This window comes from Dermacentor albipictus, chromosome 2 (genome assembly GCF_038994185.2).
Source record: "Dermacentor albipictus isolate Rhodes 1998 colony chromosome 2, USDA_Dalb.pri_finalv2, whole genome shotgun sequence".
In the NCBI taxonomy this organism is placed as follows: domain Eukaryota; kingdom Metazoa; phylum Arthropoda; class Arachnida; order Ixodida; family Ixodidae; genus Dermacentor; species Dermacentor albipictus.
In genome coordinates, this window is record NC_091822.1 from 38,007,975 (window position 1) to 38,035,444 (window position 27,470).

The window sequence follows — 27,470 nt, forward strand, 5'->3', positions numbered from 1 at the left end:
TCGTACAGCTGGCGGGCACATCGTCACACCACTCGGCATGTGCACGGCACGAATACAAATTCGCAGCTCTACGTTTGTTGCCAGTTTGAGCATTCTCCCTCAGTGTTCTCGAGACCTAATCATCGGCATGGACTCTCTCAGAGAGCACGGCGCTATAATCAACATTCGACAACGCCTCGTCACCTTCTCGACAAAAAGCGCCACAGCGACGACCAACACCATCCACCCTCGAGCATCTCTTCGGGTCATCGATGACGCTGTCACGTTACCACCGTGTGCAAGTGTCGTGGTTCAAGTGGCATGTGACCAGCTCATACACGGTGGAGCAGTCGTAGAAAGCAATCGGTCGCTCCTGCTTTCTCATGGTGTTTGCGTAGCAAGAAGCCTTGTCGATCTCCACGATGGCCACTGTGAGGTTCTTGTCACCAACTTCAGCTACGAACACCGGCACCTTTTCCCCGGTACTGTCATCGCCTACGCCGACCCGATCGCCGATGTCACTGAATGTTTTCTTTCCAAAGCAATCGGCACTGCTGAAGCACCTCTACGCAACGTCGACATTAGTCCAACGCTTCCTGAAGGCAACAGACAACCCCTGCGCGAGCTGTTGCTTGAGTTCCACTCTTGCTTTGCACGGTCGTCGAAGGTACGTCAAACATCGATTACGAAACACCGTATCATCACCTATGACGACGTGCCCCCCATACGGCAACAGCCTTATCGTGTTTCCCCGACCAAACGACATGCTATTCAAACGCAGGTGAAGGAAATGCTTCAAGACGGCGTAATCCAGCCTTCATACAGTCCCTGGTCATCGCCAGTCGTTCTTGTTAAAAAGAAAGATGGCACGCTTCGATTTTGTGTAGACTACCGTAAGCTAAGCAACGTCACAAAGAAAGACGTGTACCCGTTGCCTCGTGTCGACGAGTCTCTGGACAGGCTGAGGCACGCGAAGTATTTCTCCTCTATCGATCTGAAAAGCGGCTACTGGCAAATTGAAGTAGATGAGCGTGACCGCGCGAAAACTGCTTTCCTAACTCCGGACGGCCTTTACGAATTTAGAGTACTCCCTTTCGGGCTCTGTTCCGCTCCTGCCACACTTCAGCGAAAGATGGATACCGTTCTCGCTGACCTCAAATGGAAAAGCTGCCTCGTCTATCTCAATGATGTCGTTGTCTTTTCGGAAACTTTTGACGAGCACCTTCGACGCCTTCGGAATGTACTCGAAGCCATTCGATCGGCTGACCTTACACTCAAGCCAGAGAAATGCCATTTCGGTTACAAGGAACAGAAGTTCCTTGGTCACGTCGTAAGCGCGGCAGGTGTTCGGCCTGATCCTGAGAAGACTGCTGCCGTAGCAGCTTTTCCCGCTCCAACCGATAAGAAAATTGTCAGACGATTTTTGGGCTTGTGTGCATATTATCGACGCTTCATTGAAAATTTTTCGAAGATTGCAGATCCGCTATTTCGCCTTACGCGTGACGACACGCCATTCCTCTGGACTGATGCACAACAGACCGCCTTTGCGGACCTACAACGTCGCTTGTCTTCTCCTCCCGTGCTCGGTCATTTTGATGAGGATGCCGACACAGAAGTACGCACTGACGCCAGCAATATCGGTCTCGGAGCTATCCTGGTGCAACGACAAGACGGCACTGAACGAGTCATAGCCTACGCGAGCCGCACTCTGTCACGCGCAGAGTCCAATTATTCCACCACAGAGAAGGAGTGCCTCGCGGTTATTTGGGCTACCACAAAGTTTAGGCCGTATCTCTACGGGCGGCCATTTAAAGTTCTGACCGACCATCACGCTTTGTGCTGGTTGACCAACCTCCGAGACCCTTCTGGACGATTGGCACGTTGGAGTCTGCGACTCCAGGAATTCAACATCACCATCGTGTACAAGTCAGGCAGGAAACATGAAGATGCTGACACGTTATCACGGGCACCTATTAAATCTCCGAATCCTGACGAGGAAGACGACAGCGCCTTTCTGGGAGCCCTCAGTGGGCCGGATCTGCTCGCTAAACAGCGATCGGACGCTGAGTTAAGACCCGTCATCGATCACTTAGAAGGCGGCAACGCGTCCATTCCTCGCCCACTTTCGCGGCGGTTGTCGTCATTTTGCCTACGAGGGGGCATCTTATACAAAAGAAACAGGTGCCGGCGACAAACCACATCTGCTAGTAGTACCTCAAGCCCTCCGCGACGACATCCTATTAGCCTCCCACGACGAGCCGACATCTGGTCACTTGGGCTACTCAAAGACTCTGGACAGGGTACGGCAACTGTACTACTGGCCTAGACTGACTGCTTGCGTCAAACGCTACGTGAAAGGATGCCGTGAATGCCAGCGCCGCAAGTCACCACCCTGCAAGCCTGCAGGCCTTCTACAACCCATCGACCCTCCGCGTACGCCGTTTGATCAAGTTGGAATGGACCTTCTTGGACCATTTCCCTTGTCTTCCTCCCGCAATAAGTGGATCATTGTCGCAACTGACTACTTGACGCGTTACGCTGAGACGAAGGCACTACCACGCGGGACAGCATCTGAAGTTGCCCAGTTTTTTATGCATCACATTGTGCTTCGGCACGGCGCACCGTCATTTATTATCACTGACCGAGGGACGGCATTTACGGCGAAGCTTCTGGATGACATCTTCAAGCTGAGCTACACGAGTCATCGAAAGACCACTGCATACCACCCTCAGACTAACGGCTTGACAGAAAGACTAAACAAAACACTGGCAGACATGCTCGCTATGTACGTGGATGTGCAGCACAAGACGTGGGACGAAATTCTGCCGTACGTAACGTTTGCGTACAACACTGCCACGCAGGAAACTACACGCTACCCGCCATTCCACCTCGTTTCTGGTCGAGATGTACAAACTATGCTAGACGCCATGGTGCCATATGAAGATACCGACCAGCTCGACCAGTTAGCTCCTGACGTCGAGGAGTACATTCAGCGCGCCGAGGAACCGCGTCAACTGGCCCGCATGCACATAACACAGCAGCAGTGTACCGATGCAATAAGGTACAATCTCCACCACAGACAAGTGACCTATGAGCCTGGTGACCAAGTTTGGGTTTGGACACCCATTAGACGGTGAGGCCTCAGCAAGAAACTCCTCAGCAAGTACTTCGGACCATACACAGTACTAAGGCGTGTAAGCAACGTGAACTATGAAGTGATCCCAGATGGAGACCTGCCATCGCCCAAGCGCTGTTTACCATGCGCAGAGACTGTACATGTGGTCCGCCTCAAGCCGTATTTTACACGGTGAAGTGTACTAGTGAAACAACCTTTTTTTCGCTGTCGCCGCATCTTCCTCCAAAGAATTGTGAAGTGTTTATTTTCGTTCCCGACCACAGAACACATTTTTCCGTGTGCATTTCCGTATGTGTGCTAGCGTGTTCCCCCCCCCCCCCGACACACTTTTTTGTCTTACCTAATTTGTGTAGTTTCCATGTACGTTTTCTGTTTGAGCATCGAGTCGATGCTCCGTTGCGAGGGGGAATAATGCCACCTGGTGTTTTGAGCCATCATTGCATGCCCTGCAAAAACGGTGATTGAAGACGACGAAGTCAAGGATCTTGCGCCAGCTGGTGAACCGTCCTCCTTGTGTCTGACATTTTCGTGTCTGGCTGCTGATACTGCTGCTTATTCTTGCCTTAGTGCGTGACAATATTAATAATAATAGACTGTTTTATGTCCACTGCAGGACGAAAACCTTCCCCTGCGATCTCCAATTACCCCTGTCCTGCGCCAGTCGATTCCAACTAGCACCCGCGAATTTGCTCACTTTATTGCTCCACCTAGTCTTCTGCCATCCTCGACTGCGTTTCCCTTCTCTTGGTACCCATACTGTAGCCCTAATGGTCCAACGGTTATCTAACCGGCGCATTACATGACCTGTCCAGCTGCATTTTTATCTATTGATGTCAATTAGGATATCGTCTATACCCGTTTGTCCTCTATTCCAAACCGCTCTCTTTCTGTCTCTTAACGTGATGCCTAGCAATCTGCGTTCCATCGCTCTTTGCGAGATTCTTAACTTGTCCTCAAGCTTCTTTGTCAGTCTCCAAGTCTCTGCCCCATATGTCAGCGCTGGTAAAATACACTGAATATACACCTTCCTTTTCATTGATAATGGTAAGCTTCCAGTCAGAAGCTGGCAATGACCTCCATATACGATCCAACCCATATTTATTCTTCTGTGAATTTCCTTTTCATGATCAGGGTTCCCTGTGATTAACTGACCTAGGTCAACTTACTCCTTCACACGCTCTAGATGCCGACTGGCGATCCTGAACTCTTGTTTTTTTGCCCGGCTAGTTGTCATTATGTTTGTCTTCTGCATATTAATCTTCAATCCCACTCTTACCCTCTCTCTGTAAAGGTCCTCAATCATTTGATGTAACTCGTCTGCATTGTGGCTGAATAGAACAATGTCATCGGCAAAGCGATAGTTGCTGAGATATTCGCCATCGATCCTTACTCCTAAACCGTCCCAGTTTAATAGCTTCAATAGTTCTTCCAAGCACGCAGTGAACAGCATTGGAAAGATTGTGTCTCCTTGTCTGACCCCTTTCTGTATAGGTATCTTCCTAGTTTTCTTGTGTAGAATTAAGGTGGCTGTGGAATCTCTGTAGATATTTTCAAGGGTATATACACATACGGTCTGTATTTCTTGATTACGCCATGCCTATATGACTGTTGGTATCTCTACTGAATCAAATGCTTTTTCATAATTTATGAAAGCCATATAGAAAGCCTTACTATACTCTGAGGATTTCTCGATAACCTGATATATGACATGGATGTGATCCATTGTAGAGTATCCCTTCCTGACGGCACCTTGTTCCCTTGGTTGACTAAAGTCCGGTTTTGCCCTTATTCTATTGAAGAATATTTTGGCAAATATTTTATATGATACTGGGAGTAAGCTAATGGACCTATAATTTTTCAGTTCTTTAACGTCTCCCTTAAGAATGCATTGTTGCGCCAAAAAAGGAAAATGAAGATTGGGGAAGGAAGAGTACGAAACGACAGATTGAGCTCTGAACAATAAGACTCAAATGGTTGATATAACTTGAAGTAGACATGGTAGAAAAGGGGCCCACTGTACTAGACATTCTAGTACAGTGGACCCTCGAAATCGATGTAGACATGGTAGAAAAGGGGCCCACTGTACTAGACATTTTAGTACAGTGGGCCCTTGAACTTGAAGTAGACATGGTATAAAAGAGGCCCACTGTACTAGACATTCTAGTACAGTGGGCCCCTTTCCTACCATGTCTACTTGAAGTTACATCAACCATTTGAGTCTTATTGTTCAGCGCTCAATCTGTCGTTTCGTACTCTTCCTTCCCAAGTCTTTATTTTCCTTTTTTGGCGCAACAATGTATTCTTTAGATCCCAACCAACTCGCCCAGCAACAAGTTCTACTCAACGTGTCCCCTTTTTCTAGATTAATATAATGTTTGCATTCTTCCACTTTCGTGGCATCCCTTGCAGTCGATATTGCGTAGAGAGCCACCAGTTTTCCTATCCTTATCTCTCCTCCATCTTTGATTAAATCGAATGTTATTCCATCATCTCCTGCCGCTTTTCCCCGTTCCATGCCTTACAAGGCCCTTTTGACCTCATCTCTAGTTGTAGGAGGTTTCTGTGCTCCATTCATTATTGTTTCGAACCGAGTACTCCTGAGTCCTCTGGGTACTGTTCAGGTCAGTATAGAATTCTTCTGCTGCTTTTACTATATCTTCGAAATCACCGATGATATTACCCTGTTTATCGTTTATTGCATACATCTTGCTTTGTCGTATGCCAACTTTACTTCTCATTGATTTCAGACTGCGTCCATCTCTTACGTCTTCTCCAGTCTTTCTCACGTTATAGTTTTGAATATCACTTATTTTTGCTTTGTTGATAAGTTTTGACAGTTCCGCGAATTCTGTCTTCTCTTGTGTTGGACACTTTCATTTTTGTCGTTTCTTTATTAAGTCCTTTGTTACTTGGGTGAGCTTGCCTACTGGTTGCCTTAGTGCCTTGCCTTCCATTTCACTTGCTTTCTCTGAAGCCAACCTAGTTACGGTTTCATTCGTTAGCTCTATGTCAACATCATCTTTCTGCTCTAAGGCTGCATATTTATTTGCAAGTACCAGCCTGAATTTGTCTGCTTTTACCTTTACTGCCTCAAGGTTGACCTGTTTCTTCTTGACCAATTTTGATCTTTCTCTCTTCAAATTGCCGTGAATCCTAGTCCTGCCTAACCTATGATCACTGCACTTTACCCTACCTATCACTTCTACATCCTGCACTCTGCTGGGAAAAAGTATGAAATCAATTTCATGTCTTGTTTCACCATTAGGGCTTCTTCAGGTCCACTGTTTGTTGCTACGCTTCTTGAAAAAGTTGTTCGTTAGTCGAAGCTTATTCCTTTCTGTGAATTCTACGAGCATCTTTCCTCTAGCTTTCCTAGAACCGATGCCGTAGTTGCCAATTGCTTGTTCCACAGCTTGCTCTTTCCCCACTTTTGCATTGAAGTCGCCCATTACTAACGACCTTTTCTGCATTGAAGCGGAAAAATTACTGAAATACCAATAAGTTTTATCGCACACTAAAAAATGGCATGACGCAAAGCTGGTGTCATCCTGAGAATTCGTTCTAAATAGTTCTAAATAGATTTTTCTTTCAAATTCCCGAAGTTGAATTTGTGCATTGCAATATGCACCATAAATGACTTTGTGTAAATGTTAGGTAACCACACTTTTGCAACCAGTTTATCATGCTTGAAGCCAAGAATTACCTCGTGGCTAGATGGAAGACGCAGAAGCTGAATCACAGCCTCCGGAGCAGAATCGCTGCCCTCAACCACGAGATCGAATCCCACTGTGAGGAGCTCGGCCTGCAGCAATGGAACGAAGTATGCGCGTCAGTCGACGGACAGATGTGCGCGGGAGGCAAGTGGAACCTCCTCAAGCAGTTACTGGACGACACGCAGTCCAAGAGAAACCCCACTCTGGTCATCGATAGGCTGGTCCACAAGCTCAATAGCGAAAGCGCATCTACGAACGAAGTGATGGACGAAGCTGCAAGTCACTACTTCCCCATCGGGCAGTCCGGGCCGGAAGATTACCAGGGCTATGCTAGCAAGGCGGACGAGGAGCTGAACGCTCCCTTCTCCATTTCGGAACTCAGAGCGGCTCTTCAAGGCCTCAACGAAAGATCGAAGCCCGGGCCAGGTGGAATCTCGAACAGACTCCTGCGAAATTTGGACGAGATTTGGACGAGATTGAAGCTCGGGCGTACGTCAACTCTTTCTTCAAGAATCGCAAGGCCATCATCAACGTGGACCAGATCAAGTCGGACGAATACGCGCTGGGAGCCTGTGGCCCGCCGCAGGGTGCGGTGTTATCCCCACTGCTCTTCAGCATTGCCATGAGCGACCCACCTGTCCGACTCAACCGAATCTAGGGCGTCAATCTCAATCACGCTCTCTACGCGGACGACATCACCGTCTGGTGCGGCGGTGGTTAGGACGCAGTGCTGGAGTTGGCCCTGCAAGATGTCCTGCAAGTCGCGGAAGAATTCCTCGAAGGCACGGGACTGATCCTCTCGCCAGCCAAGTTGTAATTCTTGCCTGTATCGGCCCGACAGAAAGAGCCACAAGTTCGACACGACGCTGGACCCAGTGCCGATTGAACTCGGAACGAAGACGGGTCAGCGCATCCAGAGGGTGGATTCTCTCAGGATGCTTGGACTGGTCCTCAATGCAAAGGGCAGCAACGCGCAAACGATCGCGCGCCTGAGCGCGAAGACGGAGAAGATGCTCAGACTCGTTTCGCGAGTGACGAGCTGGAGGGGTGGCATCAGCGAAACCAAACTTCTAAGGGTCTACCAAGCCTTGCTCATGAGCCATATCAACTACGTGGCTTCCGCGCTAAAGTGGGGGCGGTCGGAGGAGAACAAGATCGACGCACTCATCAGTGATGGCATTAAACGAGTACTTGGCATGCCCGTGATGACCAGCACGGAGAAGCTGATCCACGTCGGGGTCCACAACACCCTGAGCGAAGTCGTAGAAGCACCACAAAATGCACAGATTGTTCGCTTGTCTACCACCAAGGCCAGCCGTAAAATACTCGAGATGGCGGGTCTGGCACCCATGGCCGAGGAGTCGTGCGCCGTCCCGCTCTACCAGGGTGAAACGGGCTCCTTTCTTGTCTCCCCTTTCCCGAGGAACGTTCACCCACAATAAAACAAGGCCCGAAAAGAAGCCAGAGCCCGAGCACTCATCAAGACTGCCCTGCAGAACCCAGCTCAGACAGCGCACTAGCAATGGTCGCAGCATGGCCCAATCCTGGCAGTAATTAGTGCCAATCTTCAATCAATGTTCGCATATTGGCAAAGTGCAACCCAATTTAATGCTGCGCAGAGTTAAAGCCAAGATTGGAACAATGTTGTGTCAATGCAACAGCCATTGTGCTGCCAGCGTAGGACCAGTGTTGAACCATATCGTTGCCATTATTAATGCCAGCTTTGAGCCAATGCAGCAGCCATTCAGCTGCCAGCGTAGGACCAGTGTTGAGCCATATCATTGCCATTAATAATTCCAGCATTGAACCAATGCCCTTGGCATGACGAATATTGTAGATACGCCGGCTCTAGAGTAGGAAGCCATTCTTACCGCGAATCTTTTGCTAGCGGCATTTTTGATAGCAATTGTTCCCACATCGTTTTCCTCAATAGTAGCTAGGAAAGCTCGACAAAAAGATATACTTGCAAATCATAATAAAAGAATACTGAAATTCACTTTTATGACAGTTTATTTGCTAATACATTTGCATAAACAGGCATTTTCCGTGGACCTAGATGGGTGACGCTCGGTTATGTTCAGTTTGCTTACAGACTCTGCCTTCAGGATAGGAATGGGGCAAGGTCTCGAGGACGGTGGGCTGGCCAGGTGTTTCAGGGCAGGGAGCTGACGTCGGTAGGCAGGATGGTCAGTGCTTGGATAAATGGGGGGCTGGTCAGGCCCCGAGGACCACGATAACGCGGTGGTTTCATTAAATTTCCGACCACTTCCCATATGGACTTCACCATGACTTCGAGGAGTTACTTGCACTGTAACATAAAAAGAAATAAATCAAATATGTTCGTATGATCAATGTATGTGGCAGTGCTTTCACTTGAAGAATCGCCATACCACAAGAATATAAGTTTGAGCAGAGTTCTAAAGGGTCAATTAAGTAATTTTCTTGGAATAGATTTGTGAGGTAATACTCCCTAGTATTTCAGCATATATGGTATATTTCGCAGAAGGTGTAACAGAGAATATTTAGAACACATACATAAAATGCGCAGGATCCATCCGCCTTGTTTACACCCCACATCTAGTCAGCGGAGCACAATAAAATTTAAAAAAAATGCAGCACAACCTGCTACAGCCCAAAAAGCCTAGTTTTAGATATTGTAGACACAATGCAGCCTTCGTGCGAAATTTCTAATGTGAAATCCGACAAGTCTCGTCAGAAAACAATAGCAAAATAGGCATTTATACGAAATGAAACAAATACTGCCGGCTGGAAATGATGCCTGACTTAGAACAGTGAGAAGAAGTGCAGTTCCTCGGTATCACTAGCAGGATCAGGCAGCGCGCATGGCTTAATGAAATCAATGTCCTGGACTTTGGGTGAAATTCACAAATAGAGAAATACACGTGTTCTACTCCAGGCACTATTCAAAGGCTGGGAATAAAAAGAGGTATGTAATTACAGACACGCTACATTAGCTAGGGCTGTTTCAGCAGTAACTATACCGCATGACATTGCTTGGGTTTGCAGCAATTTATGACATCCATTCTAAAACATCGCGAATGAATTGTCGATTCGGCGCACAGCGTTTCTGCTCTGCAAGAGTTGATTGGTCTACACGAGGAACTTACCAGCACCTATATTTCCGCAGACAAGAAATGAATAAAATAAGAAAGCATGTTTCAATGACTCTTTCGGCTGTGCGCTAACTTACTGCAATAGCAGCATTTTCCAGCTGTGAAGACCCCCATTTCATTTTAGATTGCCTGCTTATTCCTGAAATAATTGCGTTCTGCCACTACAGGGGACTCGACAACGATATTGAGGTTATGGGAAAATGTATTCATTTAAATAAAGTGTACTGAAAAATATGCATTATCACATTTAACATGTAACCACTACACATAAAAACTGTTTTAAATTTCTAGTCAACCTAAATTTATAATGCGCACATCAATGCCACAAGCTCATAGCCGATAAACGCAATACGACGTTGCAATCGCCACCACACATTGTTCTTTAGGCCGTCCAAAATCGATGTAGTGCTGAGCATGAATGGAAAAACATTCAACGCTTAGGACGCAGTGAAACAATGGGAAATGTTAGAACTTCAACAGTAATATAGGCTGATATCGGGGTATTAAAAAGCAAAAAGAAAAAGCGTTCAGCAGCTGGGCATAATTTTAAAGGCAAGAGTATCCTTAAATTTAGCCCTTTGAAACAACCTTGCTTGTAAAACACACAACTTGATGCGTCGTTTCCTAATTCACTCCGTCTGGCTCCTTATAAAACCTATAACATGCGCAAAACAAATGCACTCACCATTGTAACTTCCACGCTTCTGTATATCCGAGGTCATCCCACATCGAAGACGGTGGCATCCAGCGCCAACTTTTTTATCCTGGTTGCTGGACCTATAATTTATTATAAAACTCACAATAATTCCTGGCCACTTTGCTACGTATTTCAAGATGTAGGCTTCTCAGTAGGAATGACGATCGCAAACGAGCATTTTTCACGATAGTACTGCGCTGACGAGCGCGCACATGACTGCAAGCACTCAGGTGGTGTTGCACCCAGTTGGTGTACTAGCTATGTATAGTATAGGAGGAAAGGGTAAAATGAAAGGGTGAATAAAGAAAACGGCATAGACGCCAAACTTTCCTCCGCTGGACCTAGCCCGACCGCGTTCTTTGGGCGGCAGCGACAGAGGGAGACGAAGAGGATAATAGTGACCCCGCCGCATTCCCCCGTGTCTGCCAGAGCAGCCAATTCGACACAGCAGCTTATAGCTGTCTGAGCGCTTGATTGATAGCACTGACTAGGCTCAAATTGGTGCGCGGGGGAGAGGCAAGGGGGGATGAATGATGAATAGTTAGGCCGAAAAGAAATTCGGAATGCGCCGTGCCAAAGTCAGCCAAATACGACAAGGTGTTGGCACGGACAAGCACGAACTTTCATCTAATTTTCCTTTCTGTCCGGAGCATTCATACGAGGAACTTACTACACATGCACGAACAAACAAATAATTGGAATAGGATCATGATGAATAGGAGCATGAGGACCATGTCACCGCAACATGCCATGCATGCTAAGCAAACAAAAGTTTCACTAATACATATGCGCTCCATCTCGATGCAATATAAAACAGTTCCGTCATCTATGTTGCAGTGTAATTCTCGATTCTCCTCCAAATCCTGATCCTCCAAAGCCGCGGAGCGTACATGCAAAACATGCAATGCACAGGCAAATGCGCAAAACATTTGTTTCTTCTGGAAAGCTCATGTTACCATGCACGATCAATAAAGCAGCGGCTAGTTTGCCCGTTATGCGACTTCCCCTGCTTGCTACGTTGTACATTGGCTTTTCTGTTTAAGGGGCGCATTTCGGTGAAGGCGAAGTGCAAAAACGGCCGTGTACCATGCATAGAGTTGACATGGAAGAACCACAGGTGGTTAGAACATGCTGTGGCAATGTTCTGAATTGCACGACTCGGCTTTAAACAGGCAAGAAGAGTGGTAAGAAGCCGTCAAGAACGACGACCTACAAGCCCTGCTTCGGGCTGTCCAAAAGGCCTGATATCACGGTCTTCCATTCCCGGCGCGGTGGCGGCCAAAAACTACGACAACGTAGTCCCTTAGGAGCAAATAAAGTTTCTTGTCTGTCTTCTGTCTGTCCGTCGTCCAAATAATGCCCTCCTGCGCGAATAATCTAGCTCATGAAGCAGAAGAGCTGTGCTATATGCCCTGGGTCATCTATCTTTTAAAATTTTTGTTGCCGATCAAGAAAATACCATTTATCCTGGTATGTTGTTGCGTAGTAGTGACGGTGAATAATACAGCAATAAAACTATGAATGACGAAACTAACTTTTTATTGGAGGAATTGTGCCTAGAATAGCAAGTTACACTAAAGCACAGCAATAACGGCGAACATGGTTGGCGATCGTCGAAAATCTGATCAGCCGGTCAAGCCCGTCGCCTTTGAAACATCAATCATCGAAGGTTCCGGAGTAATCGTTAGTGCTTGCGTGTGGTCCGGAAATTTCTACGCCATTTACGTCGCACATGTGTGCCATCAGGTTACGCAAGGTAACGTGACAACAGACAGCGCATAGAACCATCGATAAAATTCCAGAAACTTCCGATACATGGAGGCGCGTCCTGCGCGGAGGAAGAACATTTCTTTACGATGGCACGCGGTCACCCGATGACGAAGTAGGCGTGTTATTATGCTGCCTGAAGAAACGCGACTCCAATCCTCAATCTAAGCGAATGGTTCAAAAGTTACACTTCCGTGCGTATGTGAACGTAAATAAAGATTTTAATAGTCTCAAGCCTCTCGCTTCCACATGGCACTGAAAGCCGAAAACTTAACACTTAGATATGCGTTCCTTATATGCGTCCTTGAGCCTATTGTAGCAGTACTGAGACGTGCAAAGCCTAGAGCGCGTGCCTTTACTCGTTGTTCATTTCAAAGCATTGCATATATGAAAATTTAGTGTTTTGACACGTTTCTGCGTATGTGTAAAGTAGCGAATAGACAGCGTGCTGCTTCAAGCCGCGCCACTCCAATACAGTGAAAACCACAATTCAATTTATATAGAACCCTTTTCGTATGCCTCCAGGTTTCTGCCCCGTACGTGAGTACTGGTAAGACGCAGCTGTTATACACTTTGCTCTTGAGGGATAATGGCAACCTTCTGTTCATGATTTGAGAATGCCTGCCACACACACCCAGCCCATTCTAATTCTTCTGATTATTTCAGTGTCATCCGCAGTCGCTACCTGTCCTAAGTAGATGTATTTCCTTACCACTTCCAGTGCTTCGCTACCTATCGTAAATTGCTGTTCTCTTCCGAGACTGTTAAACAATACTTTAGTTTTCTGCAGTATAATGTTTAGACCCACCCTTCTGCTTTGCCTCTCCAGGTCAGTGAGCATGCATTGCAGTTGGTCCCCTAAGTTACTATATAAGCAAGGCAACATGATAAACGAATCTAAGTTACTATGGTATTCTCTATTAACGTTTATCCCCATTTCTCCCCAATCCAGGTCGCTGAATACCTCCTGGAAACACGCTGTGAATAGCATTGGAGAGATTGTATTTCCCTGCCTGACGCCTTTCTTTATTGGGATTGTGTTGGTTTCGTTATGGAGGACTAGGGTGGCTGTGGAGCCCCTAAAGATATCTTTCAGTATTTTTATATACGGCTCGTCTACACTCTGATTCCGTAATGCCTCCATGACTACTGAGAGAGAGAGAGAGAGAGAGAGAGAAAACATTTATTTGTCATCAGGTTGGGCGACTTCCTCGCAGGGTGGAGCCCTTAGTTCAGGGCCCCATTGGCCCGCGCCACTCCGCGTGCCCGCCGGATCAGCCGTCGCTGCTCTTGCGGGTCTGAGCTGGTCAGCGCAGTCTCCCAGGAGGAAGGTGAAGGTGAAGGAATACGGGAGTAGCCCGGAGGATGTGGGCACTCCCAGGTGCAATGATATATTGTGGGCTTTGCTCCACAATAGGGACAGTATGAGGGATATTGTGTGGGGTGGAAGAGGTGAAGATAAAAGAGGCAGGAAAATGAATTAGTTTGAAGCTGTCGCCACGCAACGGCATCTTCTCGATTAAAGTAATTATGTGGTGCAGGGAAGTGTCTCCTGGTATCTCTGTAATATTGTAGAGTTTCAGTGTAGTTCAGTCGTTCTATCGGTGCGTCGTCTGGGTTGGACAGCTCTTCCAATGGCGCCCGGTTAGCGAGCTCTCGGGCTACCGCATTAGCGCGTTCATTACCATGGAGAGAGGCGTGTCCAGGCGTCCAGACGATACGCACCCTGTGTAACGCTGTGGGGTGTAATGATGTAAGGATGCGGTGTGGGTAGGGTGTCACCCTCCCTTGTGCCAAAGTCCTGCAGGCGGTCTGAGAATCAGTGACCACTGTGATAGATCCATCCGGTGCCTGCATGGTTGAAGCGTGTACGATGGCTAGGGCAATAGCAGCCTCTTCCGCCGTGCTACTGTCCACAGTGTTGAGCGTGGCCGAAGCTCTCAGAATGTCTGCACTATCTAGTACGACTAGACATAGGGCACGTTTCCGTGGGTAGCGGGCCACGTCGGTGTACAGGACTGCAGTGTTTGATGTGTCATCGCCAAATAGGCGAGCCAGGGCTTGTGCTCTTGCCTTTCGTCGACCTTTATGACGGTCAGGGTGCATATTCCGGGGAATTGGGACCACGTGAATTTTGTTGCGAATGCTAAGCGGAAGAAATGTGCGGTTTTCCTGTTGTGGTTCTCTCGGTGTTTGGTATCCTAGCCGGGATAGAATGTGGCACCCTTGCATTGTTCGTTGCAGACGTTGCAATTGGCTGTTCAGATGACCTTCAACTAGTTCGCGGATGGTGTTGTGCACTCCCAGTCGTAGTAGCAGCTGCGTAGACGCATGTTGGGGTAGTCCGAGCGCTGCCTTTAGTGCCGTACGGAGGAGGGTGTCCATCTGGTGCATCTCAGTCTGAGTCAGATTATGATAGGGGAGGTGGTAGGTTAATCGGCTGATTATGAGGGCTTGCACAATTTGGAGTACGTCTTTTTCTTTCAGTCCTTGTCGGCGGTTTGTAATGCGCTTTATCATGTGCGTTATTTGGGTAAGTTGTTGGCGGAGCACGTGTAGGGTATGTGTGGCCTTCCCGTTGTGTTGTATGTGAAGGCCAAGTACACGTAGTCTGTCTACCCTTGGAATAACGTTGCCACTGAGATGCAATGTGATGGCTGGTGGAATATCGGTCCTGTTCCGTTTTTTAAATACAAGAAGGAGCTCCGACTTCTCAGCTGCGCATGTGAGTGCTCCGGCTGTTGCATACTCTTGAACTATATTGACGGCTTCCTGTAGTGCGTCTTGAATGGCGCCGTCTGAACCTGTGGTCACCCAGATTGTAATATCATCGGCGTACAGTGCGTGCTGCACGTTCGGAAGTTTGTCGAGGAGTGGTGGTAGCTTTGCCATTGCCACGTTGAACAGGGTGGGTGAGAGAACCGAACCCTGGGGAGTCCCTCTGCCGGAAAGTTTTATGATATCCGACCGAATATCACCTAGGCCGATGGTGGCTGTTCGGTCCGATAAAAAGGCTCGGACATAATCATAGATGCGCTTTCCGCATCGGGAGAATGCAAGGTTGTTTAGAATGAGGTCATGTGAGACGTTATCAAAGGCTCCTTTGAGGTCCAACGCCAGAATGGCTCTTGTTTGAGCTTTACTTGGACTATCCACAACATCCTCCTTAAGTTGTAGGAGTATGTCCTGCGCAGACAGACCTGGACGATAGCCGAATAAGGTATTGGGAAAGAATTGGTTCGCTTCGAGGTGAGGCTGGAGGCGGTTTAGAACTACGTGCTCGAAGAGCTCGCCCACACACGAAGTTAGGGAAATGGGTCTGAGATTTTGGAGGGACAGCGGTTTCCCGGGTTTCCGAATTAAGGTGATATCGGCGTGTCGCCATTCCTGTGGAAGCGTTCCGTTTTTCCAATTGTCGTTGTAGTATACAATGAGTTGCCGTATGGCCTGGTCGTCGAGGTTGCGTAGCAGTGCATAGTGAATGCCGTCTGCTCCGGGCGCTGTGTTTCGTCTTATGCTGTGTAGGGCTGCCCTCACTTCTGTCTCTGTAATATCGCCGTCCAATTGGGTTTCTGAGGTATCGACTGAATCAAACGCTTTCTCGTTATCAATGAAAGCCATATATAAGGGTTGGTTATATTCGGCACATTTCTCTATGACCTGATTGATAGTACGAATATCGTCTGTTGTTGAGTAGCCGGTACGGAATCCTGCCTGGTCCTTTGGTTGACGGAAGTCTATGGTGTTCCTGATTCTATTTGCCATTACCTTAGTAAATACATTGTAGGCAACGGACAGTAAGCTGATCGGCCTATAATCTTTCCAGTCTCTGGCGTCCCCTTTCTTATGGAATAGGTTTATGTTAGTGTTCTTCCAAGATTCCGGTACGCTCGAGGTCATGAGGCATTGCGTCTACAGGGTGGGTAGTTTTTGTAGAGCAATCGGCCCACCATCCTTCAACAAATCTGCTGTTACCATATCCTCCCCAGCTGCCTTCCCCCTTTGCATAGCTACCAAAGCTTTCCTTTCTTTTTCTGCCGTTACCTGTGGGATGTTAAATTCATTTACACTATTCTCTCTTCCATTATGGTCTTGGGTGCCACTGGTGCTGTATAAATCTCTATAGTCCTCAGCCACTTGAACTATCTCATCCATATTAGTAATGATATTGCCGGCTCTGTCTGTTCCATACATCTGATTCTTGCCAATTCCTAGTTTCTTCATTACTGCTTTTAGGCTTCCTCCGTTCCTGAGAGCACGTTCAATTCTATCCATAGTATACTTCCTTGTGTCAGCTGTCTTACGCTTGTTGATTAACTTGGAAAGTTCTGCCAGTTCTATTCTAGCTGTAGGATTAGAGGCTTTCATACATTGACGTTTCTTGGTCAGATCTTTCGTCTCCTGCGAAAGCTTACTGGCATCCTGTCTAACGGAGTTACCACCGACTTCTATTGCACATTCCCTAATCATGCCCATAAGATTGTCGTTCATATATTCAGGTATAAGGTCCTCTTTCTGAGTGAAGGCCGAATACCTGTTCTTTAGTTTTATCCGGAATTCCTCTATTTTCCCTCTTACCGCTAACTCATTGATCGGCTTCTTATGTACCAGTTTCTTCCATTCCCTCTTTATGTCAAGGCTAATTCGAGTTCTTCCCATCCTATGGTCACTGCAGCGCACCTTGCCGAGCACGTGCACTTCTTGCATGATGCCAGGGTTAGCGCAGAGTATAAAGTCTATTTCATTTCTACTCTCGTCATTCGCCCTCCTCCACAAAGATGCTGTGCCTTGTGCAAAGCGTTCCTTTACTCTCAATTCGACACGCTACCACACCTTCCCTCGTTTCCGCGCCCTCTCGCGTCACACCCTCTCCCCTTTAGAAGAAACCCACCTGTATATACTGAGGCGAATAAAGGGTACATCGCCTTGAAGAAGACAAGTCCACTTGTCGAAACGTTGGCTCCTGCATTCACCTTGTTCACGTTTTGCTCATCCTCTTGAATTTCCATCTCCCGCATTCCCCGTGTTTTCAACATGTAACTTGTATCATGCTATCAAATGCAAGCGCCTCGCCAGTAGGATAAGAGTAATTTATGGCGTAATGTAGGATTGTTACGTAAACTAGCAAGCATTCATTGGGCATGGCGATGTATGTGTGTTTGCATTAAATGCCACCCTTGATGCACCAGAAATATTTCTGTTAACCTTTAATATCAGTACTACTATTGCCTTCAATGACAGAAAAACGTGAAGAGATTGCGTCCTTTGGATTTTAATTATGTAACTGCAACTACGTGTTAGCTGATCAGCAAGTATAGTTGCTATGTACGAACCGGCGAGCATGCGGAACAAATTGCTAATTTTACTTACATGTTAAGAAAGAAACAGCAGAGCGCACGAGGCAGTCTTGTAAAGCGAATCCAACGCATGAAATAAAATAAAGCAAATGACAGGGGCAAAGCGTTAGCATGAGCAAGCCGTTTATATTTGCTTCGTTCTCCTGGTTATGCCTGTCATCTGGTGCTTATTGTATTTTGCAGCACGTTTACGTTCGTCATGCTCCACCTAACTGAATACCTCCGCTCACAATTAAGTGCGCGCTGAATGTGAGCCTGAAACAGCCCCGTAAGTGCGGACCATTGCGGTGACAAACCTGCAAGCATAGAAGGAAATATACAAAATCCCCGCATTTCAACGCACAAACGCATTCTCTGCGTGGCCAGTCGCTGCAGTATTATCTTGCATTTACTTAGTTTATTATAGTAGCTAAATTATCGCAATGTTGCCCAATAGCGACCAAAATACCAAGCGCATAGCAGACGCCCGCCGCTTTGGCGCAGCTTCCACAGAAAAGAAAGCCCGAAGATCCAGCAAAGCAGCGCGGCGGAGTGGCAGTTCTCTCTCTCAGAAAAAGAAAGCTTCACCCTCACAGTATTCTAGGTCACCATAGCACGGTTTGGTCCAATCAGGAACTCAGGCGCAACATCGGAACATGAATGGGCTTAACCGCCTCACACGCGCACCTGTAAGCACCCGGCGCCAACTTGCCGCGTCGGTAGATGGGGAGAAAGGATGAGCGTCCTAAGAAAGAGTAGGCGCTGATGGCACACATGTGCACACGCACACACTGCTCGCCTGACTTCCAACGGTCGTGTCTCGGCGACTCGTTGGCGCCGCCCGAAAGCCGAGGAACCTTACGCTTCCCGGCCCTTTGGCGCTGTCTGCAAAGGTCTTCCCATGCCTGATTTTTAAGGTATCTGCGCTTTGCGCTCGCGTTAAGAGTTGTACTTTTTGTTTAGTGGTTGATTTATTGCACGAGCGATGATAATTAATTAGCTGAGGTAGTGTACGCTTAGCGCACTAGCCAGTAGTAACTCGTGTATAGTTTTTCGTGCATTAAAGTTGTTTTCCATGCATTAGTGTTAGAGTTCCATTTCTAAGAGTTGTTTAGCATGCATTACACTAAAAAATAAAAAAAAACTTTAGGTAACAATAAACTACGTAAGTAGGGAACGAAGGCGCGCCCTGGCAATTTGGTTTATCTTCTCGAGCGCTCAACTGCATCGCGTCATCGCGTTAACACTCATGTACACTGTCGTCCTTTATGAAAGGGAACACGCGAGCGCGTGGCCTGCACTCTGCGGCGGCTGCCCACAGCGCCATCAGCCGACAGCTAAAGAAAGCACGTCCGCTTTTGGCGTCATCTATTGGCAAACAAAATAACCAGTCATGGCCGCTGGGCAAGCGCTGCTAAGATTATGCTCCCTCACCGCTCGCGCAACGGGCGATGCCTGCAGCGCGTCGTCTGCTGGTAACAAATAGAGCGTGGTGCACGAGCACGATCGAAACGTAGAAGCTCTGTCTCTCGCCTAACGCCTGTTGCGCTTCGCCTAAACTAGAGCTATATAGGTGAGGGCGATGCACTCAGCGGAAGGTTTGGTTGTGGTTTGCTTTTTCGAATGTGTATCACTGAACGTCGCGAAAATTTTCCTTCGAGGCAGATTCCCACTTACCCGGAAAGTACTTGCCTGTCGGCAGAGAAAGTTTTCTGTCGTTTAGTATATCTGCACTTGATGCTATAACGCCATGCACAAGCAAAGCACCCTGACCGTGATGATAGCGAAGGTATATTGCTACGTAAGAAACTAGAAGCAAAAAAAAATGTTAGAAATGTTTGTAAATATTTTAATGAATCTTGTATCTGTAATGTAAAAGACGCGAGCACAAAATGCAAAAACAGATATGAATACATTTATTGACATAAAAGATATACGTATATTTTTCTTTTGTATTGAGCACCAAAACAAAACAAAAGTCTGAAATATGTTGTGTCGACGCACTTTTCCGTACCTCGTGCCGTCCCATTTGCTGCGACGACAGCTGCCATTCTTCAGGGTAGCGAGTTATACAAGGCGGCCGTTAGTGATCTGTTGCTTCTCAGCCGCTTCCACTCCTTTGTGACAACCCAAAGCTCGTTGGCCGATAGTCCGTGCGGACCGAGCCGCCAGCGCAGTTTTCAAAAGGCCTCGCACGTTCTCAATAATGTTAAGGTATGGAGACTGGGGCAGCCACCATAGAGAGTCGATTCCACGATTCTCGAAAAAGCTTGTCACCCTTCCGGATGTGTGTATGGGCGACTTGCCTTGCTGGAAGATGTAAGCACCTTCCGGGAAGGGCCCATTCAGCAAGCAGGGCACCATCACGTCGTCCACGATTGAGCAGCAGGCGGCAAACGTGAATCTGTCCTCTATGCGGACTAGTGGACCAAGCCCTTTTTTGGACACGAGGCCCCACACGCACACTGCTGAACGCCCACTTGCAGCCACTCGCTGGAGGTATCCTGGTCTGTAACTGCAGAAAAGTATTATTAGATCATGCATTGACACCAAACCAACAGTCACTCAACTTATCTCGAATACCCTTCCTTTACGCCAAACATGCGGTATTCCGCTGTGCTACATGGCGCGCGCATTTATCGCCGGCTGCTCATGTATACGTTTCGTACTGTTTTAGGTTTTTATTCACTTTCCTATTTCTTTCAAGATATTTTGCTATTTTCTACTCTCTCATATCGAAACAGCAATTGGGCTGGTGGTGTGCCTCTGTTTGTGGCAGTTGCCAGCCTACTGCCTCCTCTTCCGTGTCTACACTTTCAGCATGTGCTAAAGTGTCTTTCAATGTGAACTAATACTGATGAGCGTAATAATATTAGTAATATTAGAGAACGCAACTACACTTTAATGCTGGTGAACGTAATCTAACACCCTGCCTTGAATATCAAGTTCTCTCTGGCGTCTACGCCAGAGAGAACTTGATAGGCTACAATATCACACAATGCATAAAGAAGGGTAACCGCCCGGTAGAGTTTTTTCAGCATTTCTTACAGTGATATAATTACCGTTAAGGATAAAACGTCACCTACCGGCGGTTTTCTGGGCGCCACACTCTGTCTCTGGTCCCACCGGGTCGTGAATGAACCTTCGTCGGTGAATACAACACATTCCCAGTCGGAGGTAATCCAATCTGCGTGGTCCTTCCCAAACTGCAGGCGTTTGGCTTTGTTGGTGCCTCGAAGCAGAGGATTCCTGCAAGCAATCCTCTTTTTGAGACCAGCTTCGTCGAGGCGGCGCGTCGCAGTCGTCTCGCACGCCCTAATGCCAAGTTCCTTCAGTACTTCAGTGACTGTTGTCTGCGGCTTCAGTGCTACTGCAGCCACAATCACACGGTCTTCGTATTCAGTTGTTGCCCGAGGTCAGCGCCTGTGCTGAGCGTCCTTCACACGGCGTTCCGTCTTGAAGGCCTGAACGATCCTGTTTGCTGCTTTTAGTGGCCTCCTTGTAGTTGATGCAATGACCTGCCTCGTGGCCCACAAAAATAAGGAATTAAACTACACATGCCCTTATCCCTTTTTATCACGCTAGTGCGCAAGGCGTTCAGCATCCTACCTTTCCCTCTCGTAGTATTTTGGAGCCCATATTTACACGTATGAACTAGTACATTATCACTGCTATCTTTACCCCGGCATTCTTAAATGGTCATAGACTCGAACTTGGTCCACCGACCGAACTGATCATAGCGCTGCCACTCGGCTGAAAACCATGCAGGGGTTTTGAAGGACTGCTGCCGATTATCGCACACATAGTGACCATTTAGCCGAGGGAAATCACTACCGTCGTCTTTTTTAACTGCACGCACGGATTCGCGCGCACGGAAACGCTCGGATTCGGTGGTTAGTGCCATGCAAGGTTGGTTTGAAATTTATCCTCGAGCGAGTCTAAACTGGTATTTCTACTTTCATTCCCGACGCAGGGACAATACAGCTGAAGCTAAGCATATTTCCATGAAAATTCACACCTTTATTCGCTGGAGAACTATAATGCTGCATACTGTGTTCTTGGAAATGTATTCAGTTGTGGCTTAAGCAAATGCGAGTTCTACGACGAATCCATAGAGCTCGCATGATAGTGTATCACTGAATGATACAGAGTATCATTCAGTTATAGATAAAGAACAACCAAACCTTCCGCTGAGTGCATCGCCCTCACCTATGCTATATAGCTCTAGTTTAGGCGAAGCGCAACAGGCGTCAAGGCGAGAGACAGAGCTTCTACGTTTCGATCGTGCTCGTGCACCACGCTCGATTTGTTACCAGCAGACGACGCGCTGCAGGCATCGCCCGTTGCGCGAGCGGTGAGGGAGCATAATCTTAGCAGCGCTTGCCCACCGGCCATGACTGGTTATTTTGTTTGCCAATAGATGACGCCAAAAGCGGACGTGCTTTCTTTAGCTGTCGGCTGATGGCGCTGTGGGCAGCCGGCGCAGAGCGCAGGCCACGCGCTCGCGTGTTCCCTTTCATAAAGGACGACAGTGTACATGGGAAAGTGAAAGTCAACTGGTGACAAATGGGAAATGGACGTCACGTGTAAATACGTACCTAAATATCAAGAATTTCGCTAGCAGTGAATTTTTAGCGGGAGAGCTTTTCTCGTAGTGACATGGCTGGTTCGAATCCACTCAGAATGAATAAGTGCTGCTTAAAGACCAGTTCAGTCTTCTCACTAACATGCCTCCCAACTGGCAACCGTACCACTTCCATCAACGAGAACAGATTATTGTTTCCCTCATTCATATCAATTGATACTCCAGGCACTGAAACGCATTTGAAATATCAAGTCGAGTTGCACTTTCTAGCGCCTGCAAACGATCGCATATTCGCAAAAAAAAAAAATGCACGTACATATCACGGTAATGTTAAGGGCAGCCCACGAGCGGCGACCTTGACAGAGGATGTTGACTTCGTCCACTTTAACTTCTGACAGTTCAGATGTCGATACATCCTTGAATATGACAGATTACTGCTTTTTTAACGCGATAGCGTTTAGAAGGAGGTTTAGCAAGAAATTTGGTATCGGCGTTGTAGGCAACTGTTGGCCGTGAGCGAAAATTTCCAATAAAGGCAATAAATAAATAGACAATGACCTAAAAATAAAATTCCAGGCAGGGGATTGCACTCCAGGAACTATGGGTTGCGAGATCAACCAGTGCGTTAATTCATTCAACCACTGTCGTTCGATGGTGCGCAGGCTCTGAAACAGGGTTTCGTGCGAGTAAGAGTTCGGACGTCGCACATTCGCGTGCTTTCGATGCTGCGTCCACTTCCTTCTCGATACAGTCCCGCAAACAACAGCCCCCATGATTTCCGATGCGAATGCAGCACATTTACCCTATCGCGTCCCCCTTTTAAAGGAAACATTAAACGGCTTCAATTGTTCGCTTCAAAACTATTGGTGAATGCTTTTTCCTGACTCGCAAACAGCTTAAAGCCACAATTAGGTTTATTTCAAGCTACCGCCGCTTAAAGTAAATCCTTCTCACAAGTAAGGCGGCTTACTTCTGAGAAGTGGTTCAAAAACAAAACGACACTGGCAGAATGTATACTGCAATAGAGTTTTGTCCTCGCGCTACTGCCGAACGTTTCTGTGAACAAATCCGAGAAATCGATGTTTTACCGTGAAGAAAACGTTTACCATGAGAAAACAAGCTTGAGCGGATAAAAGACAACGTAACTGTTTTAGAACTCATGTATAGCCAGCCTTTTCTACATGCATGTTGCAAGGTAAATATACCTGGTAGCGAAGCTTCCATAGAAGCCCATACGTTCAAAACATGGTTGTCCATCGGCGGACCATGGGGCTTAGTGCAATCTGTATGTGGTGGGAACACTTCCGGTGGAAGAAAAAATACAGTGACGCCATGTCCATTAAAAGCAGAAGTGACGACATTTTGTTTTCGAAGGCGCGACATTCGTTTTGTTGTTCTTCCTTTGGAGCTATATATTCAAATGCCCCGTCATTCGACTTGATGGGCGTTTCGAGATTTCAGCGTGGAAAGCGATGCAGGAAAAGGCCAGCCGTACGGTTGTCGGAATCGCATCCCTGCAGAGAACATGCTTTCTTTGGAGGCCGACGAAAGCATTAGGTGTAGAGTGCTGATCCTATTGTTGAATGCCAAGCCCGTCGACCAGCGCAATCGCACGAAAACAACTACACAATTAACTGGCGGTCGTAAGTCACTACTTTTGACTGAAAAGATTAAGAAGCAATGAAGCTACCCGCGTCACCAAATTCAGACAAACTTCGACAAGCAAGAAAGCACAAACTGTGAGGGGGGCGTATTTCAACAGGTGATACGAGTGCGCCTTTCTGCCCATTTCAAGCGTGCATTGCATTGCGAGTGATAGTGGCGTCAACGCCCCCTGTAGCGATGGGCGCTAAAAAAATGTATTTATTAATAATAATGAAGTTAAACTTGTATTTTCTTAACTCGTCACGAATATATAAAATTGACTAGGAATTTTATTTTCATTGAAAGAATCCAAGTGTGTCTCGTTTGAATTAAAAAACGCCGTTTCTTTCCCAATTTTTGTTCCCTCCAAACATAGTCACGCTTCAATCGCTGCTCCCATAACCCCCCATGCTGATGTCGGTGACAATCTGTACTGAACCGCTTTTCGCCCGAAGCTCCGCGATCTATTTGAATCGACCTTGCATGTTGTACAATGCCAGTATGGTCGCTTAACTGGATTGTTCTCTTCTATGTCATCGTACGTTCTATCTCAGGGCACGTTCGATCAGTGGAATTTTTTTATGTGTCGCGCTTGCGCTGCTTGGCGCACTTCCGGTGACCGCGTCGTGCACGACCTGTTGCCTTTATCGCGTTTCGCACAGCGCACAATTTTGCACGCTGTGCACACCTGATCAGCGACAGAAGTATTTGCCACAGTCAGAGCACTGACTCAGCGCTGGAACCCGGTAGAAAATGAGAGCTAGCTTTGTTTTCGCCGCGCAAGCGCACGACATGGAAGCACGGAGATTAAATGGAAGTGTGCCACTCTTGCTACGGCACGGAGTAAAGCAATGACACGGAAACATTCGGTTTGTGGGTTTTATAATTCCTTTCAACTTAAGATGGTGCGTTTAAGTAGCCAGTCACCCAAACAACCTATTTTTCCTTCAATAATTGTCGATGTCATGCGTCACTGTGAGTTGCGTCACAACGCCGCAGTTTACGAGGGCGCACCTGTGCGATTGACGTCGACTCCCCGGCTGTGAGCGCGGCGCCCACGAGGAGGAAGCGTGGTCTCTGGTTTGAAATTTGAGCTCTTTTCGCTGGGCGTAGTGGTTTAATACTTTGCAGAGACAATCGCTAGCGCGCATTGCAAGCACTGCACTTCTCAGCTTAACATGGCCAGACCTAGTGAGGGGCCCTTTAACAATGTTGTCGTCATACGATCTGGAACGAACAATCATCATAGTCGTTTTGACCTTCGCTGTCGTTATCTTTGCGCATCGAAGCTTGATAACAGGGCTAACTACAATTGTTACCGTAGCACTTATTACTTCTGATTTAGTGGCAATGTATGTGTTTCGTATATATATATATATATATATATATATATATATATATATATATATATATCAATGTCGCAAGGGTATTCATAAAAATTAGAAGCCCCACTTGGTGGCCCAACTATTCACCCAGCATAGGTCAGCCCACTGACCGAAACTGTTGGGTAAATAACCCAAAGATATCCTATACCTTGTGTTTCGCATCTTTCTATATATGTATTGTATTCTAACCAATTTCTGTTCAATTATGGCATCAGTGTCGCGCGCTCGTTGCTGGAGCCTGGAAGGCGCTGGTGACTGGTGCAAAAAGCAGCTCTAGAGCGACGAAAACGCGGTGCCTGGCCATCGCGTCTATACTTTTTTGAAATAAAAAAAGCGACAAGCTGCATTTCATTGCAATAAGAAAAAGAGGAGACAAAAAACCCTGCCCATTAAGAAGCCCGATCCTCTCACCTAAAAATCACAAGTGCACTTCTTTACCTTTTTTTAAACGGAACAGCGCGTATTTTCACTGGGACAAGGAGGGAGACATGGCACGGCTTGTCCGAGTCGAGTCTCCCTGCTTGGCCCTCTCAAAATGCTCGCTGTTCCGTTTAACATGGTCTACCAACTCGCCCAAACGTCCGTTTTAACATCTTTACCATTACACCATGCAAGATTTCTCTTTTTAAAACATGTTATTTATTGCAATGAATGAAATATGTATGTATGGGTACTATTAACAATAATATGAGCAGTAGTTTGTCAAAAGCAACCACTAGCCAACGAGCAGTACACACAAAGAAAACGTCACACAAAGCGGCTTCTTTCATCCATCAAAAACTTGAAAGGAGAACTTAAACACTTAATCAAGACTGGATGCAAATCCAGCAAACATCTTCCCTGAAGGTCATGCCAGCTTTTCTTTTACGTAGTATTTATTACAGTGGATAACCTTGCTTTGTGAAAAAGGTGTGAACGCCCAGATGCAGTTTCTGTTGGTTTTTACATGTATCGCACAGATACGGCATAATCCCTTTCAGCTCGCAACTAAAACATATGTCGCTATCAGAAAGAAAAAGTTGTCCGTATTGAATAGTATGCCTTGAAGTGCCACAACCCTGATTTTCTTTTGCGATTGGTATTTTGACTTCGAAAGAGCTCTTAAAGCTACTGCTGGCCCGGCACACTGTGCGGCCTGATACTCTCGATTTTGACAGCCGTTTCTTGTACTTCGCACTAATAACACAGAACATCTTCTTAGTTCAAGAATGATTTTCATTCGACACATCTGTGCAGTCACATATCGGTAAGAAAAGCGGCATTCAGTGTAGCTGGCAGCCTTCGGCCCGAGCACGCATACGTATGCTTATAACGCGTCACATCAGCGCGCACTGCTTCTTGTGCTGGTACTGCAGACAAAAAAAAATGGTTTATTTCAAAACACTGATAGGAAAACTGAAGTATAGAATGGTTTCTGCTCGTTACACTTCTTTATTCATTGGCCCGAAAGTGCCGACAGCGTGAATACACCCTTAGCGGGTTAGTTAGGCCTCACATTTCGTTGAAGGGAACCATCTCGGCACGGGTACTTGGTGAATGCTAAAACTGGTGTAATTTGGCCTAAGAACTTTACAACCACAATTTTTTACTACACTAGGGAAAGTGGAAGCGCACAACTTACCTCAACTTTGTTGTCGGGACGATTATATGAATCAGTGGCTGGTTTCCTCCTTCCGAACACATCCGAACGACTGCTCAGTTTCTTTTATTTATTTCGTGTCGAATCCAGAATACAGCCACAACTCGCCGTTATCGGTTGCGTCATCACTTATAAACAACTATAAACCACTGCAGGAACACGTCACTTACACTGGCATAAGAACTTCGGTGAACACGCACCAAATATAAACATGAATTGCTTCTCAGCAATGAGCCCTCATTGACGCCAGGCGAGTTAAAAAGCTGGAATATATACACACTACTAGAAAGCGGGGCGATATCTGTGCGTTTTTTTTTTGTCCGTGCACACAGCAATCCACACAGCCAATGAGGAGGTGCAAAATTCAAAAGTTATCTTTATGGTCAAGAATACATGCATAAATGGAGCAGCTCAGAACCTTTATTACAAGCTGCACCCCAAATCAGACATTTAAT

At 46.8% G+C, this 27,470-nt stretch overlaps 1 protein-coding gene across 1 annotated transcript in view; it reads right to left on the minus strand.

The window, feature by feature from the left end:
- Nucleotides 1-27,106, minus strand: part of LOC135918274 (shematrin-like protein 2) — a 49,477-nt gene extending 22,371 nt beyond the window's left edge. Inside the window, exon 1 of the mRNA XM_070532827.1 lies at nt 26,998-27,106. The gene's annotated coding sequence lies outside the window, so the exon portion shown is untranslated. The remainder of the gene's footprint in view (nt 1-26,997) is intronic.
- Nucleotides 27,107-27,470: the final 364 nt, after the last annotated feature.